Consider the following 16,265-nt stretch of genomic DNA (forward strand, 5'->3'; position numbering starts at 1 on the left):
TCCGGTGCCAGACTGCCCCATTCTCTCAAGAAATAGACTTCTGGTGCCCGCTTGGGTTCAACCTGGGCTCCCCCCGGCACAGTTCTAGCAAGGGGGATGGACTTCAACTTTGCAGGCTGGCATGGTGGGTGGGCATCTATTCAATCTTTTCAGAAGAGTAATTTAGCTCTCGTGACAAACCCCGAGATAACAGAGGACGTAAATTAAACGGAACTTTTAATGGAAGCGATTTAAAGGGTTTTTTAAATGAATGCGGGACAAACAAGGACACCTCTAGGTTTACAGATACTTTTATTAAAGCTCTCTGGAGTAGCGAAATGCCAGTGGGATCGACAGTAGGAGTAGAGTGGACGGTGAGTGAAAATTTGTTGAGTACATCTCAGAAGTTAGTACTAGAATTTCAGGTATTCTCATTCTAACCACTCCATTCAGTAGACCGAAGGATGAGACTCCGCAGTATCCCAGCTCCAGTTCCCGATATATTACTCATCTGGAGAAGATTTTGAAATTTTCTCTTCTCCCTTTCCGTCTTTTTCCAACACAGGCTGTGAGTTTGTCCACCACCCCTACCAATATTTAAAGGGAAAGGCGCTTAGAACAAGGCAAAATAGGGGGGAGGACTTTGCGGCCGTTTCTCAAACCCGTAAAGAGAGAGAGCGGTAATGGGTAAGGGGCGTGCAGACTAACTCCTTCCTTGCCCAATCAGGTGCACAGGAAGATGTCCTTTTACCAATAAAAATAAAGTTCGCTTTCCGGAGGCGGGAGGGTGAGCCTTGACTGCCAGTTCTCCAAAGCAACGATAGAGTAGAAGACGGAGAATGATTAGAGGTAGGACCAACCCAGGAAAGGGGGCGGGGTGAAGGTGGGGGTAACTCTGAGCGGCGGCTGGACTGGCGAGTGCGATGCGACAACTGCTGTTCCTGTAGTAGTGTTTCTCGCCAATCAGGAAAGCTAGGGAGTGGGCGGGGCGGGGAAGAGGTGGGAAGAGCTCGCAGCACCGCCGGGCGGCCGTCGGGCTCTGGGGGGAGAGAGAGAGAAATCCGGTTAAAATCAGAGTCGGAGGGAGGTTTAACCACAGATCGGTTCCGATCGGATTATTCCTTAAAGGGGACGCGCCATTGTCAAGAGAACGGAGCCTGGGGCCCGAGGGCGGGGACCGGCGGCGCCTGAGGAGTGAGGCAGCTGCACTTGGACTGGGGACGGGTAGGTGTTGCCTGGGGAAAGGCGCTTCATTTCACTTTCTCTTCCACCCCAGGGGTAGGCGCCGGGATGCCCGCCGACTGGCGGCCACAGCCCTGGCGGGAGACGAGGTCGCCGGCCCTCGCTCGCTGCCTTTCTGATGGGAGTCGAGGGGGAGGCGGGCCAGAATGGCTGGCAAGCTGCGCCGCCCGGGCCAAGACTCCTAACGGACACTTAGCCGCGGCGCAGCCCCCGCCTCAACCGAAAACCCGCCGGAGCGGCAGCGGGTCCTCGGGGAGCGCCGCGCGCCCGGCTCCCCGCGCGCGCGCTGCTTCCTCGCGCGCCCCCTCTCCCTCGCGCGCCCCATTCCGCTCGCGCGCGCCGCGTCCTCGTGGACTCGCGGGAGCCGCCCCGCGGGGAGGAAGGCGGCGGCGGCCGCGGCGAGGCGGAGGGAGGTCGGCGGTCACTGCTTCACTGCCCTGGCTAGGAAGGCAGGGCTGAGGAGCAAACTTAGTTCGGCAGCTGGCGGCCCCAGGCGAGGAGGACGCTGGGGACCCGCTGAGCGCGCGGAGTCGCCAGCCCGGCCCAGCATTGTCCTGCTTTTCCTTTGCTCTCGTCTCTCCGCCCACTGCTCGCGGTAGTGGGGAGGGGTGCGGACGCGGGCGCCGTGCCCGCGCCGCTCCGCGCCTTCCGCGCACCCCCAGACCCCGAGCCTACCCGAGCCGGAATCGGCCCCACCGACACCGCAGCCAGCGCTTGCGGGCTGTGGGGGCCAGTGAGTGTCCTTGCAGGTCTCAGTCTCCGCACCGGCGCAGACTCCCTGGGCGCTGAGCTCTTACTTGTAACTTTTCTTTGCCAATTGCTGGAAGTTGTGGCTTCCGGGCGGCAGGTTCTTTGGACAAAACCTTAGTTTCTTGCGTTCTGGAGAGGCTTATTTCTACGGCGAAATGGTTCTTGATCGCTGTCGGTGTTTTCCTCTCATCCCAGTTTCTTTTCTCGGCACCTAAAATCGCTTATCTCGTGGATTTGCATTGTAAGGGAGCATTAACCTCTCTCAGGTCAAGATAATTTGAAAAGAAAAAAAAAAAAAAGGGAGCGGTGCTGATGACGAGTTAGAGCTCTATGTAGAGCCGAATGCGCCTTAACCTTTGAACTGTGGAAAGTATTACCTCGACTTTACTGGCGGAGCTTCTTTTGGAAGGAAAAAAAATTGCAAAACGAAACAGAACAAAAACCTCCAGGTTGCTAGGGTCTATAGGATTAGGAAAAAATAAACTTTTGATAAAAGTAAAGTTAGTTTTGTAACTGTTCTGCCCAGCAGATATCTCCGTAAATTTCTGCTACTGAACCCATAGGCATTATAATTAGTAACAGTAACTTGTACTATTGATGAAACAAATGTAAGAAGTTTTTTTCCATCTTGAGCACTGCTGCTATTCTATACCTGTCAATACTTGCTAAAGAAATTATATTTAGAAACAGTACCTCCTTGTTAGAGACCTTATTTAGAAAAGGAATGTTCTCATGAACATTCATTTTTGACAGTTTCTTCTTGTGCAGTACTTTGTAGAGTACTTGCATGTGCAAGTTACAACCCTATAAACAAAGCTGCGGTGTGTGTTATTCTGTAGTCTTTTTTTGGCTACTCATTATCAAAGATAGCATTCCATCCTGTCTTTTCTTACATTCTGAGTTATTTTGTAAAATTACTTCTCTAGAAAAGTGAATTTTATTGGAACCTCTGGCCCAGCGGGTTTTTTTTTTTAAGCAATACTAACAACTTTCCAAAGTGTTCATTGATTATATGAGTGGTGTGCAGCATTATAACATAAGTTCACAGGCTCAGCAGTAACAACAGAGAAGCTGTACTTGGGAATCTAAAAGCCAATTTCAGGTAATAATATTTGAGAGATACTTGGCTCTTCCTATAGAATTTAGGAAGTGTAGACACACAAACACATGATCTTTCGTAGTAATCTTGATGGTATCTGGCGTTGTTACACCTAATATCCTCCTTCCTCCTCTTCTCTTTGATCCTCTTCTTTGATAAGTATGTCAGGCAGGCCTGCTGGCATAATCGTCTTTTCCATCTCATAATAGAAAGTAGAAGATTAAAACAAGCTTTCAAATTTCTATTTTTGTTTACTTACCAGCTTATTTAAACAATAGAGGAGAGAATTCCTGAACTTTTAAAAGATCGCATGTAAAGAAAACACTCAGAAAGAATTATCTTTGAACTATCTATGCTATGTTTCCTGGAAAACATACTTTTCCTGTGTGCTTTTCACATTGTTTTAAACACATTGTCCTAAATATACACATTGCCAGGGAATTTCTTGAATTGTGAACTGTCCATTGAGATCCCTGGGAACTAGGACTGTCCTCTATTTCTGTGCAGATTCACTGTGTCACCTAGTACTTTTCTAGTGCCCAATTAATGTGTTGACTTAGGTCTTTGTGACAGAAAACGATAATGTTCTATAGAGGCTGCTTGAGAGGCTTATATATTTATTTTTTAAAATAAACACCTTTCTGAGCAAGTTACACCAAAGAATAGCAATTGGTTTAGTGTTTGAGGGAAGATATATTAATCTAGGTGCTTTTTGTTCTGTGTACAAAACTGTGATTTGTTTATAATATCTGTTCCACGGACATCTTTTGTGATGGTGATTGTTTCTTGTCCCAATTATTAGAATTAGGTTTAATCTGTCAGCATCTGTTGAGTACCCATTTATTTGAGGAGTTTTATGGAAAGGTAAAGCAGAAATGGATGACAGTCATTGCTCTCAAAGGTATGGAGTTTAATGGGAAGATGCAAAATTATCATCCATAGGGAAAAGATAATGTGTATCCCATTGCAGTAACAGGTGCAAACTAACAGTGACACAGGATTCATGCCCAAATGGTAAAGGAATAGTGGAATGATAGAAGAAACTTAGGTGATGTGGGAAAGTTTTCATTGCAGCAAATTTTATAATATATTTTTTAAAAATTAAAAAAATAAAGTATGTTTGGGGTGTATGTTCACTACTTGAACTATTTTTAATCTATAAAATATTGGGGGGGGGCAGAGCATGTACTCTGAATTTCACCTATTGTTACCTATTGTTACCTCATCAGAGGGATCATCTATATAACCCAGCTCGAATGTCACCTTGTCTGCAAGCTCTCCTGTTCTCCTGATCTGAAGTGATGGCTCTTTTCTCTTGCTCCTGTAAAGTCCTTTTACAGCACAAGCCATGCTCTGACTTACAGTATAGTTATGTGTGTATTTATTCATTAGCTTGTGGATTTTGGTAAAAACCATTAACAAAAGTTGGAGCCTTCCCGCCCCCCCCCCCCACCCCGTCCCTTTTACTGTTGCCTAAAGTACTTGAGCAGGTTTGTTGTTATTACCCCAGTAGAGTGTAAAACCACAAGCAATAAAAAAGTTCATATTGTTTTGTTTGGGGAAAGAGTATATGAGTGTTTAAAGGAAAAACCAATTTTTTCCTTATCACCAGTTTCACATGCTCATTGTAAAATATTGTTATGAAGGAAATGTATAATTTAGAAACTAAATATCCCCTCTAACATTGCCCCTATCACATTATAACTATTGGTAATGGTTTGACTTTTAATTCCAGGTTTTTTTTCCCCCTTTTTTTTTATTACCTTCAGATAGGAGTGCCTTAAACTATCATACTTGAGTAAGTTATGTTTACTGGGAATGGAGAAAGGTAATCAATTTTTATACACTTATTTATTTTTTATTTTATATAATAAAATAAATAATTATTAATTTCTCCAGGCTCAGTTATTATGGTTATTTCACCTGTTCTTGAGAAACAAGGCTCCCACCAGTATTTTTGTGTTCAAAACATAGTCTATGATTTATAGACTATTAGAATCATAATCATTTCAAAAATGGTCAAAACCTGTGTCCCTGAACACTTTAAGTACCTTTAGGCTAAAATGTTTTTGGAGTACATACCGTAAGCCTAATCTCTTCTCATTTCTTGATTCTTCTCGTCTCTAGAGAGCATTAAAAATTGCTCCGAGACTGCCAACTGGCACTGCTCACAGTAGCCCCTGGAGGAACGTAGGAAGATATTTGTTTCTCATCAGTTCACACGCAGAGGTTTTACTCTACCCTTATGTTGCTATTATAAAAAGAGAGCTACAATTTAGGCTGATGAAGGAGGTGATAAGATTCTGTTGTTCTGGGTGCTTCTTTAAGCCAGCCCAGGTGGGAAAAAGTTTTCCCAAGGTTCCTAAATAGAAAACCCAGCTGCAAGCAGCCAGGGCTAATCAGGTGAGAAATCTCCGTTTATTCAGCAAGTTTTTATTGAAAACTACACCTAATTTGTGCACCATGTAGGCACTGAGAATAGGATGATGAAGTCTGTCTGGACCCCAAGCTATGAGCTCCTCTGAGTAGGATCCTTAAATAGACAGAGCGGTACATGTGGATGAAAGGTAGCGTACATGATGTGTACTTCTAGGTGATTTATTATTCACCCTTGTTTGTTGTTCTGTATAGCTTCTTTCAAAGTATCCTAACAAACAAACCTGGTATTCCATAGGAGGTGGGTTGGGGTCCTGTTAAAGTAAATCTGTGAGCTGTAGAATTTTTTTTTTTTAATTTCAAGCACTGCTATTCCTGTGAGGCAGAATATTTCAGAAATTCTGCAGATGTTGATGTGTCTTTCCTTATACCCTACAAGGATCGTCCATTTCATAGACCACCATTATGACACTGTATCTGTATCCTAGTAGGTAATTCACAGTTTACTGATAGAGTAGTAACACATTCTTTTAAACTCAAAATGCTATAATAAATAGATAGCTTTATCAGGATTTTTTTATGTTATGAAAATAATTGTTTTGAAAAATCACTTGTATTAAAATATAGTGTGAAGTATTTCTAACTTTTACAAAATGGACTACCTCCTTTCCCTGCAAGCCTGTTCTGTTGCTCGATCTTTGTATTGGTGGGGAAAGAATCAGACTGTTGAGAAAGGGGCCTTGTAGAATTGTCAGTGATGGGAGTCAACCAGGCTAGGAAGAATATCTGACCAAGGATACATCCTATGGAGTTTGACCATAATGCAGCAAGTGTGATTTGTCGAGTTTTGAGAAGAGTTAAAAGTTTTAAATGACAGCTTAATTGAGATATAATTTACATGCCATACAATTCACCTATTTAAAGTGTACAAGTCAATGGTTTTTAGTATATTCCGGAGTTGTACACCTCTCACAACCAGTTTTAGAACTTTTTCATCACCCCATCACCTTCCTTACCTCCCTCCTCAGCCCTAGGCAACTGCTAATCTACATTCCATCTCTATACATTTGCTATTCTGGACATTTCATATAAATGAAAGATAACATTTTAATAAATGTGCATTCCTGTGTAAATCCGTCCCTCTAATGCGCATAAATCCTAGGAGTAGAGAGGGTCTTTTCATGACCCTCGAAGTTTAGAAAGATTTTCTTTAAGAGGGAATTAATCTAAATCCTTATTCTACCTAAGCCTGGAGAGAAATGGGAAAAGAGATTTTTTTCCCCCTATAAAAATCATGACTCATTTTGAAAGAAAGAAAGAAAAAGACTCATTTTGGTGACACTTTTATGTTTATTTAATCATTTGGTGACTCTCTACAAGTAATTAATTTGTCTCAAGTTCTGTATACTGGACTTAAATAAAGGACGGTACTTCGAAAGAAGTTGAAAGTACTTGGTAAGTTCTAATCATTGCTGAATGTAACTTGATGTTTACCTTATTGGTTCAGAATATATTGCGCAACTTGTCATTTATTTGATCAGAGATAGTGCTGCGTAAGTTGATTGTGATGAACTTGTATTGCCCCTGCACAGTGCTGAGACCATGTAGGCACTTAATAAGTGTATATTGGTTGCCTGACCACTATGATCATATTTTCATCAGCTCTCTAGTCCTTATTTTCTGTCTCATAGTAATACTAGCAGCTACAATTATTGAGTGCTTACTAAGTAATAAGTTCTTTATATGTACTATCTTTTAAAGTAAAAGGATGCAATTTAGTTTTGAGAATTTTCTGTATCTCCATTGATTGTAGTTTTACAGGCTTCTGATCTTTTTTTTTTTAAGATTATTTTGAATGACCATTTTTGATCAAACCTAAGACACTTTGATGCCACTGCATTCTTGAACTTTTAGGAAATGTCAACATAAAGTTTTTACCAACTGAATGTTGCTGTTGGGTGACAGCAGTTGTGAGATACATTTCTATTTTAGAACAACCATACTTCAGAGAGGTTGAAGTGGTGGTGGTAGTGTTTTTTAAAGGGCATCTGGGAATTGAAGAAGGGGATATTAGTTTGTTCATTTACTGCAGTGCAGCTTCATTTTTTTAGGCTGTAAAACATTCACAGATACGCCTTGTTGCCTGAATGAATTTCAACGTATTTCAACTTCTCAGGACTCCTTGTTTTGTTTTGTCCTCTTTTGTGTGTCGTTTTTTTTTTCTTTTTTTTGGGTGTGTCTATATTTCATGGTAATATTCAGATGTGATGTAATTTAGTTCAATACTAAAGAATGCTGGAAAGATAATTTAAATGTGATTTTCAGTTTTCTTCTCCATTAAAAAAAATTTAAGATGGATAGTGCTGTCTATAAATACTAGTAAAAAAAAATATTACTTTGGTGGTTCCATTCATGTGTCTTGGGTGTCAGTGAACTCATCACAGTGTATTTGCAGAATCTCCATCCATTAGTCTCCTCAGTCAGCAATATACATACCACCATATTTTGTTCATTTGTTGGTGAAACCATTCCTTTCTAAAGCATGTTTGGTTTTGGGGAGTAGATTTGCTTATTACTTTATTGTTAACTGTATCTCTTTGTTTGCTCTCATTACACTCACCTGTAGTTTACTCACCTTTCTGATTTGGTATTTTCTGTGTGATATGAGACTACAACCCATAACCACTTGTTGAATGGTGGATAAAAATGATAGAAGGTTCTGGGTGAGAAACTGAAGAACTTCCTGTGCATGGAGCTTTAGTGCTAGGACCTTGTTGTGTTGGTTTTTACTGCTTAGAAGTAAAAGGTGGTATAACAGGGTGGTATATTTAACTTCCCCTGAATAATGGATCTCTTAAAATTCTGTCTTATTAAGTCTAACTCAAGTGAATGGAGAATAATTAAGTGGATGGAAAATAATTCTTTTCTGGATGTCTTGGTAGTCTACTTCGTGTGAGAACCCAACCCACAGCTTGAATACCAGGATACCTGTATGCATTGGTATATTGTTTGCTGCAATTCAGAACCTAATACAATACCATGAGCAGAAATTAGAGGCTTTAAAGAACTGTGAGGTTGCATATAAAATAGCCACATGTGCCTGTTATCTTGATATTTATATTTAAACAGGATCTTTTGCTAATCTATTTTCTTTGAGGTAAAATTGTCTTTGTAGATGCACTTTTCTGTGTTTATGTTGATGGTAACTTAGGCTGTGTATTGTATTTAATATTCCTGGCAATACTGAATCCATAGTATAGTTTCAGTGAATACTGGTTAGAGTTTTAGTCATACATTTCTTTATGGTTATTTCACTTTTTCCTGTTGTAGAACTCATGGAGTCATAATATTTAAGAGCTGGACTGTTCTTGGGAATGATCTAATATGACTCCTCCATTTTGTAGACGAGGATGAGATTGTGACTTGTTTAAACTATGGATAAAAATTGAGTTCTTTTTGATTCTCAATTCCATGTTTTTCCTGTTCTGGCATATGCTTGCCCAAGTAAAAAATGTAAAAGATAGAGTCTTAGATTATTGTAGCCTCTGTAACAGAGGTCTGCAAAAGTTTTATGTCACACTCCAGCAGCATAAAAAAATGTATCTGCATTCCCGATATGTGTATGTTTGTTGTAAACTATGTACTATAATATTATGCACATAAAAAGACATTAACAAAAATAATGAGATAAAGATGAAAAATATTTTAGAACAATTTAAAATGTATTATTTCCATGTTTTTGATTCCACCTAAAATCTTAGTAATTTTAAAAATAAGTATGATTGAATGTCTTCACTTAAAAAAACTTTTTATTTTGAAATAATTATAAATTCATGGCAAGTTGCAAAAATAGTACAAGGAGTCCTGTGTAACCTTCATTCAGTGTCCCTCAGTTGTAATATCTTATATAACACAACATATTTATAACAACATTAAACCAGGGAACTAACATTGGTACAGTACTGTTAAGTAGCCATATTCAGATTTCATGTTTTTTAATGCATTCATTCATGTGTATGTGTGTGTATAGTTCTATGCAATTTGATAACATTTCATGTCTGGATTCATTTAACCACCACCACAATCAAGATACAGTACTGTTCCATCACTGCCAAGAACTCCCTCACGCAGCTCAAGGTCTCCTCCTTCCCCACCCTCCCCACCCTCCTCACCCCTACTTACTGGCAACCTGTAATTTGTTCCCCATCTCTATAATTGTGTCATTTTGAGAATGTTACATGAATGGAATCATACTGTATGTAACCTTTTGAGATGGACTTTGTTCACCCAACCCAATGCCCTAGAGAACCATCCGAGCTGTTGTATGTATCAGTAGTTCATTTCTTTTTAGTGCTGAGTAGGGTTCAGTGTATGGATGTACAACAGTACACAGTATGCTAACTCTTCACCTGTTGAAGAGCATAGGAGTTGTTTCCAGCTTTTGGCTGTTACAAATAAAGCTACTATGCACATTTGTATATAGGTTTTTGTGTGAACATAAGTTTTCATTTCTCTGGTATAAGTGCCCAAGAGTGTAATTGCTGGGTTGTATTGTAAGTGTATGTTTAGTTTTACAAGAAATGGCCAGACTATCTTCCAGACTGGCTATATATTCCCAACAGCAATGTATGAAAGAGCCAGCTTCTCTACATGCTTGGCAGAATTTGGTTTTGTTCACTGTTTTTAAAAAATTTTAGTCATTTTAATAGTTGTGTAGTGATAGCTCATTGTAGTTTCAATTTGCCTTTCCCTAGTGGGCAAATTGTTTCCCTAATGAGCAAATTGGGTTTTCATTGTTGCGTTTTGAGAGTTCTTTATATATTCTAGATATAAGTCTTTTGTTAGATATGTGATTGGCACAAATTTTCTTCCCATCCACAGCTTGTCTTTTCATCCTCTTAACAGGGATTTTTTACAGAGGCAAGAAAGTTTTAAATTTTCATGTAGTGCATTTAATCATTGTTTTTTCTTTTATGATTGTTCTTTTGGTGTCATATCTATGGACTGTTCACCTAGTCCTAGGTCTCAAAGACTTTTTTTCCCTGTGTTTTCTTCTAAAAAGTTTTATAGATTATGTTTTACAAGATAATCACATTTTTACCTTACAGCTTTTGGTAAAGCACTGGTATTGGTAACAGGCAGTTGTCAGCTCTCCCATTTTCTTGTTGCTTGCTTGTATTTTGCTTATTAGTATTATGTTTAATCTGACTTTCTTTGCAAAAATCTTAAAAATCCATCCATGAGTGATATCATAATTCTCCTGAGATCTGCAGATCTACTTACTTGGGCCCATGCGGGCTGCAGCATGTTGTGATCTGCTGAAAGTGAACAGGTGAGGACATCACAAACAACCCCTCCAGGGTGTGAAACTGCTGCCTCTCCCTTAGGAGACTTTTATCTACTGCAGTACTGTGGGTGTAGTCAGCGTCACAAACAGAAACCCTTGAGTATCTTAAGCTAGAAGAGATTTCATACAAGGTATTAGGTGCTTACAGAATTGTCAGAAGGGCCTAACAGCAGGTTTTAGGGGGTCAATCCAGAGGTAACTCACCAGGGCAGCTCAGAGGCCACCTTGGGAGCCCTGCTGGAATCCAGACCTCGTGCCACCTCTGCTACTGCTGCATTTGCCTCTAGATACTCTGAAAACTGCAGGACAGACCCCAACTTGCAACCTTGGATTAGGAAGTCAGATCAAGACACCTCTGCTGCTGGTGTTCCTGCCGCCCCACTTCTCGTCACCCAAGAAGCTGGGGGATGGACTCTGGAATTATGCTGTAGAGAAATCTCATATTTCCACAGCTGTGCTTGCCCCCCAGATAACTAAAAAGGCTCCTTTCTAATTGCTTATCCGGTAGGCGCGAGGTCAAGTACGCCAATCTGTGGCGTCCAGCATAGTTCACGTAAATGCCATAAGATGGAAGCAGCCTGATGCAGGACCAAGAGCAGGTGCTGGTGTCAGTCTGAGACATTGAATGTTAGTAAACCTCAAATTTCAAATTTAAGATAACACATATGTACTACCTTCTAGTATTTTCTTTTTACCTTATTGGCTTGAGAACCCTTCTTTTGAGGCTTGCATTTACTCTACTTTGAACTTAATACATTTTGCATGACTAAGTAGTAGGAACATAGCAGGTCTGGTATGATATTTTCCCCAAATATTTAAATTTTATTCTTAATGTCTCACAATTTTTGAAACCATATTTTTCCTTTTTTTAAATAAATATATACAAGTATAAAATGTTACTGTTTTGGGGAACACTCATTAAATTCAGTCAACATTATTCTCTTACTGTCTGGACCTGAGCTTTCTCTCTTACACCTGTGCTTTCCCCAGCTCTCCCTGGAGAATTCTGTGAAAGAAGTAGATTTTCTCCTAGAACTGTGCTTTGGTATCAGAGGCACTCCAGCCAGCAGCCAGCAGTACTTTGGTTTCTATTTGTTGAAAATAATTAAAGTTTGGTTTGTTTTATTGCATACTTTGAATTTTATTCCTGGGTGTAACAAATTTTGGCATAAAACCAAAAATTGAGACATACAGATATCTTTGCAAAGACTGGTTTTATATGGTCTGTAATGGCAGTCAATTTAAAATACAATAAAATAAGTTATATTAAAAATTTTGAGTGTGTGTTCAAGTGCGTTTTTCTAGTGAGAAGTCTGTAGGTTCATCAGATTCTCAAAACAGAGGCCACGACCCAGGAAAGATTAAAAACGGCTGCTCTAAAGGTATAAGTTCAGTCAAGACATTTGCCAAACATTTAACACCAAGGTTTCTGCCGTCAGTCACAGATCCCTTCCCTGATCTCCATCCTGTATCTGTAGACTTTTTTCAGGACATAAAAAGAAAATTATTGTTACCCAAGTGTTTAGGGAGGGGCCAAGGAACATCATAAGAGGTCATTATTAGATGAGAAGAGACACCTGGAAGTCAATTATATCACCCGAATAGTTTTTTTTTTTTTAAGAAGATATGTTCCCATATGGCTGATGTTTTCCTGAAAAATAATGTGTTGTACATGTCAAGACATAGTAAACTGTTGATATCTGCAATCCAGTATATTACATCTTGGGGGATTTATTTGAATGCTTGAAATAGTTATAAAAATAATTTATATGTTCAACTCTAGAGCCTAAAATTGTACAAATGGGGAAGGAATCTACAAGCTTAAACTCTGTAATTCATTTAAAATAGGTAAGAGATGATTCAGAGACACATAAATGTGTTGGATTTTCACATCCGATATGTCACATTTTCACATAGTTTTAGCTTTGTTTCTTAACTAATGACCTCTCTTCATATGCCAAAGCCTAAGTGGAATGTAGCATGGTTTGTAGAGATTTAAAAACCTTTTGTTTAAACAAAATCATGCACAGGGATCCCTAATATAAAGTGATGAAAGGAGAGATGGTTTTAGTTGATGTAGGGGCAAGAAAAGCCTTACTTTTTGTACATTTCCCTTTACTCTCTCCCCGCCCCCCAGACACACACAAATAGAGTTATGAGGGCTTTAGAAACAGGTGGGCCTAATGTAATCACAAGGGCCTTTAAAAGAAGAAGCAGGAGGCAGCAGAGTCAGAACTAGAGAGATGGCATCATGGGAAGGAATTGACCGGGCGTTGCTGGCACTGAAGATGGAAGGCGGCCGTGAGCCAAGGAATGTGGGCAGCTTCTATAAACCAGTAAAGGCAAGAAAATGGATTCTCCTTAGAGTTTCCAGACAGGAATGCAGCTCTACTGACACTTTGATTTTATCCCCGTGAGACCTGTTTTGGACTTCTGACTTCCGGAACTGTAAGACATATATTCGTTACCACTAAATTTATGGTAATTTGTAATTGCAACAATAGCAAACTGATACAGTGCTTAATACATTTTAGGAGTAAACATTCTTAACAGCCTGCGAATTTTACCCTCGTCTATTTCAACAGCTCTTTCTCTGTACCTGGTTTTCCCTTTTCAGAAAGAGAAGAACCAGGAGATCCTAAACTGTCTTCAGATTTATCAATTTCACTTTAATTCTTTATAGGTTTATAGTATATGCAATATAAATTAATAAAAGGATTCGAGTGCTTACCTTTTCTATGCTGGTCATGATGAAGTTAGAAAAGAATGTGGCAAGACCCTATTGTAGATAATAATCAAACAGTTAACAACAATAACTACCAAGCATCAGATGACTGAGTGCCAAAGTGAGTGGTAGGGATAGTAGTAGGTATCATGAAAGAGCAAAGGAGAGAGCAGCTGTTTTAGACTGGAACAATCTCTGAAGGCTTTGTAAAAGAGATTTTTGAGCTAGGAATATGCTCTTAAAGGTATTGGGGAAATTGGTTCCAACAAAATAATCTATGTTATTAGAAACACAAAACTTAAAGTTTGCTAGTTTAATTATTATTTTTATTATTTTATTTTTTGTGAACACATGGGAGAAATATATTTTTCCTATTGAACGTTTTATGGTGGAGGAGAGACTCTTGTAGAATTTTAAAAACGTGTAAATGCAAACTACAGTAAATTGATGACATTTGTCTTGATAATGTGAAGTATAACACCTGAGATAATCTGTATTCCCTGTGTTGCCTGAGTGATACATATTGCCTTGAGTGATACATATTGTTTTTTCATTGTATTTTAATGTTTAAATCTCAAAATATGATTGGAAACCTAGTATGATCTAATCTGAGTTCATCGTGTTATAAGTGCTAAAAACATTGACCATGATTACATTTTTGAAGGAAAGGTATTACATGGGCTTGCTAAAGATAATTATGTTAGACTAACCTTACTCTTTAGATAGGATTATTGGACTGTGGGTCAAGAGAATGGAGAAGGTACAGTATAACTGGATTTCAGCCAAACATAAGATTTCTCTCTGTTGACAGGGGGAGGCTGTGGGCTGGATGGCCATAAAATTAGGTAGAAATGTGACTGGTTGAGTAGCACCTCTAAAAATTAATAATGAATTGATGACAGCTAGAAAAAATTTCTAGTGACATGCTGAAAATCACTGTCCATATTTTTGTAATGATGTGAATGAAAACATTGATACCATGCTTATCAAATTTTTGGATGAAATGAATTTTTTAGGGTTGACTTTTGAAAATAATATTTCTGACTGAAATGGTGGGCTAAGGCTAACGTGATAACTTAATGGAGCTTGATGTGAAGTCCTGTATATGAGTTCAGAAAACAGCTGCGTAATTATAGGGGTGAGGGAAATGTGGTTGAGTACAAACAACTTAGGTATTTTAATTACTCTGATAAACTCAATATAGATATAAAATGTACTGCAACTATAAGAAAGGCTTCATAGAATCGTCATCTGGACTACTGGGGGAGGAGGTTCAGAAGTGGAAAGGTATCAGTCTTACTTTATTCTGTACTGTCCAGATTATACCTGGAGTACTGTGTTGAGTTCTGGATGTGGCGTTTGACGAGTTAGAAAACAGAAAATAACAAGTGTTGGCGAGGATGTGGAGAAATCGGAACGCTTGTACATTGTTGGTAGGAGTTTATGATGGTACAGCTACTGTGGAAAACAGTTTGACCACAAACAGTTAAACCGAAAACTATGATATGACCCACATGTTCTGTTCCTGCGTACTTACCCAAAATAATTGAAAACAGGTATTCAAAGAGATATGTGTAATGAATGTTCATGGCGGTGCTTACATAGCAGTTAACTTTAGCTAAAAGGTAGAAACAACCCAAATGTAATCAACTGATGAATGGATAACCAAAATGTGGTATATGTGTACAATGGAATATTATTCAACCATAAAAATGAAGTACTGATAAATGCTTCAAAGTGCATGAACCTCAAACGTTATGATTAGTGAATGAAGCTGGACACAAATGATCACATATTGTATGAGTCCACTGATATGAAATATCTAGGACAGGTAAATCCGTAGAGACATACATCAGTTTAGTGGCTGCCAGGGGCATGGGGAATGGGCAGTGACTGCTTGATGGGTATGGGTTTCCTTTGGGGGTGATGAAAATGTTTTGGAACTAGGTAGAGGTGTTGATTGCAAAACATTGTGAATATACTAAATGCCATTGATTTGTACACTTAAAAAGGTTAATTTTATATCATGTGGATTTTAGCTTAATTTAAAAAAAGTGTCAGTACATATAAATCAGTTGGATAGTATTGAGAGTCCAGAAATAAACCCTATGATCAATCAATTTTTTTTTTTTTTTTGGCGGTACGCGGGCCTCTCACTACTGTGGCCTCCCCCGCTGCGGAGCACAAGGCTCCAGACGCGCAGGCTCGGCTCACGGGCCCAGCCGCTCCGCGGCACGCAGGATCCTCCCGACCGGGGCACGAACCCGCGTCCCCTGCATTGGCAGGCGGACTCCCAACCACTGCGCCACCAGGGAAGCCCAATCAATGAATTTTTTAAAAAATTTGACAAAGGTACCAAGATAATTCAATAGGGAAAGAACAGCTTTTTTCAGCAGTGTTGAGGCATCTGGAGATCCCCGTGCAAAATGAATTTGAACCCTTTCCTCACACCATGCACAAAAATTAACTAAAAGTGGATCACAGATCTAAATAACAGCTAAAATTATAACATTCTTCCAAGAAAATATGAATAAATCTTAGTGACCTGGCTTAGGCAAAGCCTTCTTGGATATGACACTAAAAGCACAAGCAACAAAAGATAGGTAAATTGGACTTCATCAAAATTAAAAACATTAGTGCCTCAAAGGATACCATCAAGAAAGTGAAAAGACAACCCACAAAATGGGAGAAAATATTTGCAAGTCTTGTATCTAGGATGTATAAAGAACTCTTAACAACTCAATAAT

The 16,265-nt window shown here is 39.3% G+C and overlaps 1 protein-coding gene and 1 long non-coding RNA gene across 3 annotated transcripts in view; one reads left to right on the forward strand and one right to left on the reverse strand.

Annotated features, from left to right (window-relative positions):
* Positions 1 to 274: 274 nt before the first annotated feature.
* Positions 275 to 2,222, reverse strand: LOC132519862 (uncharacterized). Of its 2 annotated transcripts, none has more exons than XR_009540335.1 (2): positions 2,019 to 2,222; positions 275 to 1,018 (listed from the first exon to the last, which is right to left on the reverse strand). It is a non-coding gene; the product is annotated as an uncharacterized LOC132519862 (long non-coding RNA). The 2 variants fall into 2 exon arrangements; XR_009540336.1 differs by having other exon boundaries at positions 1,897 to 2,028.
* FRYL (FRY like transcription coactivator) overlaps positions 1,044 to 16,265 on the forward strand; it is a 249,383-nt gene continuing 234,161 nt past the window's right edge. The window contains exon 1 of the mRNA XM_060148216.1: positions 1,044 to 1,203. The gene's annotated coding sequence lies outside the window, so the exon portion shown is untranslated. The remainder of the gene's footprint in view (positions 1,204 to 16,265) is intronic.

Source organism: Lagenorhynchus albirostris, chromosome 4 (genome assembly GCF_949774975.1).
Source record: "Lagenorhynchus albirostris chromosome 4, mLagAlb1.1, whole genome shotgun sequence".
In the NCBI taxonomy this organism is placed as follows: domain Eukaryota; kingdom Metazoa; phylum Chordata; class Mammalia; order Artiodactyla; family Delphinidae; genus Lagenorhynchus; species Lagenorhynchus albirostris.